Genomic DNA, 4,448 nt, shown 5'->3' with positions numbered 1-4,448 from the left:
TCAGCTTGTAGGGCACCACAACTGCTTCCACCCGCGTCGATCATCATCATTATATGAAATAACTTTTTGTCACAACAAAAAATAGTGGCTGGTAAAATATTTGAGTGGCTGGTAAAAAAATTTGTCCCCCAGCCACTATGGCTGGTGAACAAAATTTTTAATTTCCACCCCTGGTTCAAATTGCAAACCTGCCATGGTGGCTGGTGCGTTGTTTAAATTTACACACCACTTCAAACATTTACCTGCATTTGGCCAGTGGCGGGTGCCAACCCAATTGAAGTTTGTCACCACAGCCAATTGACTTTAGAAAACAGAAAATGCAAATAATTCAGTCAGTTTTATGGATTTAGAGCTAAAATTTGGTGTGTTTAGAGCTGAGAAGCATTTACAACGCATGTTCCAAGTGCTACTCATTGTGCCAGACTTTTGCGTAAAACTTTAGCTGTTGGGTTCAAACCTGTTTGTCTTTTAGCAAAACATTTCATGAACCACTAAGCAGATTTTAATGAAATTAATGGCCTTCAATTTTACAAATAAAATCCAGTTGGTGTTAATGTAACAAAAAATTTCAAGTTAGAAAGTAACTAAAATTGGTCAAGTCAAGACTTTTCTAAAAAAGTAACGGTAAAGTAAAAGTATTGTAGTATCTATTACTGTTTATTGGTGTTATCATAAGTGTTATACCCCTATCAACTCAAAAATGCCACATAACAGCTGATAAGTGAAATTACACAATCTTCTCTGAAAATGCAGCATCTGTCCAGCAGCCCATAAAAAGGACGGCATGTAGTTCAAGTCAACATTTGATTCCCTAAACACATCTGTTTCTCACCTTGACTCTGCAGCCAAAGGCTTGCCTCGGGTCATGACTTCTGCTTTAAGATGAAGACTGCTTTCAACACATTCAAAGTACAAGCCAAGTAATCTCGGGACTTGTTGTAACCCATGTTTGTGCTTTTCAAAATTATATTTAGTAGGAGTGTAACAGAGCAAATAAACTGAGGGTTGGTATGTACCTCAATTTCAGGTTCACTGTTTGGTATGAGTTTGGTGCAACAGGGAAAAAGAATGGCAAAAGCTTTTTTTTTTTTTTGTTATTATTATTTTAACCAAACAATAACTCTACTAGAAACAGAGACTGAAAAACAAACCACACTTTCTACTGGGGCTGCTCAAAGGTAAAGGGACGTTTTCAGCAAGACAGGCTTTGTCAACTGGTAACTTCATTATAAAATAAAAAAAAATTAAAGCTTAATTTATCAGTTTATAAAATCAGAACACTAATAGTAATAACACCTTCATGACAGAATTTCAGCCTAACATATCAAGCTGACAAATGATGAAGTTGTAGCTGTTTTGATCAAACCTTGACAATATCGTTATGAGGAATCTCATACAAGGTCATGAGACCTCTGGCTCAGAATAACTGTTGTTAATGACTCTCACCTACTACCACATCAAATTTTAGCTAAACATCTGTAAAACTGACTGACTGAAAGCCATTTTTGTTGGCTAAGTTTGAGTAATCGTGGCAGCCATTTTGAATTGGGTTGGCTCCAAAAGTTAATCAGTTGTAGCAGTACATCTAATGATTAATTTCTGAATGTTTTGTGAAAATGTATCTGATAGTTCAGGATATATTTTGCTAACAAATAAATAGAGTTGACTTAAACAATTAATGCTAAATTTTTAAACAAAAACCTCACCCATCAGGAAGCACTTGGAATTTGAGTTGTACGTGACTCTCAGCTACTACCACAGCAAAGTTTACCTCAATATCAGTAAAACTGTCTGGAGCCATTTTTGTATTTTCAAAGGTCCGTTGGCTGTGGTGGCCATCTTAAATTGGGTTGGCTCCAAAAGTTAATCAGGTACATATAGTAGTTCTTTTCTGAAAGTTTAAAATTTAAGTTTAGTTGGCTGTGGTGGCCATCTTGAATCATGTTGTCTCCTAATGTTAATCAGCTGTTGATGTACATTTACTGATTCTTTTCCACAAGTTTCAATAAATTCATCTAGTAGTTTATGAGACATCTTGGGAACAGACAGACATAGGCAAAAACATTATCGCCTGCCTTTGCCTTATGGGTGTTAAGTAATGAAATTACAATTTGCTGAGCTAATCCTCTGTCATAGCTACCTTGAAGCCAGCAGTTTGCTGAGAAATGAATATAATATCATAGTATATATTCTATTACCTATTCTCATATTGTCTAATTACTTTGACTCAGGAGCTTATTGCAGGGCAGTGCTGTTTAGAGGTCAACACAAGAACAAAACAATGGCCAGCATCAGTTAAAAAAAACAATTGCCAACAGAATCACATACTTGCTTTAATTACAATGCTTAATGATAAAAAGCCAAACCCATAACCATTACAAACTGCATTATAATGGGATGTTTAAAACAGGGCAGAAAAAAAGTTTTTGAACTCTTAAAGCACATCAGGGTCCTAGGTAGTTTGTCGGCTTCTCAGGGAGCATTTAATGTAGTATTTGAATGCTATTTATTTTATTAGTATTTAAATTAGATTTTTGTTTCAATGTCTCATAGACAAAAGACATTAGGCTCACTAGGTGATATTCATGGTAAGTGTGGAGTTCCAGCCAAAATGCCACTCTGTTTTTTGAATTGATAAAGCTTCCTGAATTACAAGTAAATAGAGGTCCAGTTGTTGTTGCTGTTTTTTTGTGTTTTTGTTTATATTTTATTTTATTTTTTTTACTTTTTTGGATTCAGTGGAATAAAAAAATGCAATTGTCATATCCAGTTTTTTTTTCTTTTTTTAACCTGATTCAGTACTGGCAGTTATCACAGAGAGTTTGAAACATCTGCAGTACATTATTTTTGCATTAAAGGACATCAAATGTGAAACTTAAGAACATTTCTTTTTTTGTAGATAACATAATATGCTTAATGGTAAGCTCTTTAAACTTCCATTTTTGCATGTCTGTTTGTTTTTTCTTTTTTATGTTTATAACAACTTTTTCTCAAAAACAACATACCGGTGTGAAAGAATGCTACATTAGCTATCTTTGAACCTTTACACTTCTGCATGTCACTAAGTGATTAGTTTGTTGTTGTTTTCTCAACCTAATAACATCTGTATCACTATGGAAATATATGCAAGTTGGTAAAGTGTGCAAATATATTGGCATCCATCTCATTCTTGGCTTCTGCTTTATATCATTGTAAAGGCATATATTGTAAAGGCATATATACATATACATATACATATACATATATACATATACATATGTAGTTAGTGGTCAATGGCACATTCATGCAGTCAATGTTACAGTACACAGGTTTGTGTGTCTGGTTTTACAGTTTCAAGCTATGGCGCTTGAGACTGATTTAATATCCTAACAGCAGATCAGGTATTTTGTTAAGTATTATTCAAATATTATGTTGGACACTGTTGCTAGACATGAAGATGACCTGAAGGTTTTTCAAACAGAGTAAAAGTGCAAGTGACATTTACACTTTCAGATTTTACCTTTCAAAATACAAAATGGATAACAGAAGAAATACTATCCTGGACTGGCAATCAGCTATAATAATCCAATTTACAGATCTCAAACCAATAGAAGTCTGAAAGTAAATTAACACTAAGCAAATGATGGTGCTTGTGTAATTCTTGTTCTTCTTTTTCTGTCTCACCATTCTTCTCTGCTTAATTTTCTCCTTGGTTTTTCGCATTACCTGTCTCCTCGCTACCACTCGATTTTACATTGTCTTTCCATTTCAAAAGGACAAAGGTTTCCTGCAGTCACTCTAGCACTGCATTGGCATTCTGCTCTCAATTTAGCCAAAAGCCAGGCAGCAGTCTATGCTTCCAGCAACCAGAAAGCAATATGGCACAAAGTACATAGACAAATAGGGTGAGAAGACTTTAAGAGGTAAAGGAACTGTCAACAATAGAGGGAAACCCAGAAGAACTGTTCTGGCTACTGACATTTTTTGCTGAGCTACTGGGTCAAGTTGCAAAGGGTAATCACTGAGAAATCATAAACTTTCATTTAGCATCTTCCCAGAGCAAAAGAAAAAGTGCAACATCTCGACCTATTTGAGGTAGTAATGGAAATTATAGTTCTTTTCCAGGATCCAGATCATTTGACTCAGGTCAAAAAGAGCTGAGCCAGTTCTTTTTGGTGACCTTATATATAAAAAAAAAAAATTCCCTTCTCACCCTCCGCGGGTGGTCTTTGTTTCATCCTCTGAGCTCGGGTCCTCTACCAGAGGCCTGGGAGCTTGAGGGTTCTGCGCAGTATCTTGGCCGTGCCTAGAACTGCACATTTCTGGACTGAGATGTCTGATGATTTGGGGTGGAACTCTCCATGCATGGTTAGTAGCTTCAGCACCACAGATGTTAAGACTCGGAAGCTACTAACCATGCATGGAGAGTTCCACCCCAAATCCAGCATCCTGAGACTGTACACAAGCCG

At 35.9% G+C, this 4,448-nt stretch overlaps 1 protein-coding gene across 5 annotated transcripts in view; it reads right to left on the bottom strand.

The window, feature by feature from the left end:
• Positions 1-4,448, bottom strand: part of nrxn2b (neurexin 2b) — a 967,206-nt gene that overhangs the window by 823,336 nt on the left and 139,422 nt on the right. The window lies entirely within an intron of this gene.

The sequence above is a fragment of the Kryptolebias marmoratus genome, linkage group LG7 (genome assembly GCF_001649575.2).
Source record: "Kryptolebias marmoratus isolate JLee-2015 linkage group LG7, ASM164957v2, whole genome shotgun sequence".
Lineage (NCBI taxonomy): Eukaryota > Metazoa > Chordata > Actinopteri > Cyprinodontiformes > Rivulidae > Kryptolebias > Kryptolebias marmoratus.
Note: the sequence above shows the minus strand (reverse complement) of the source record. Positions and strands in the feature narration are given on the sequence as shown.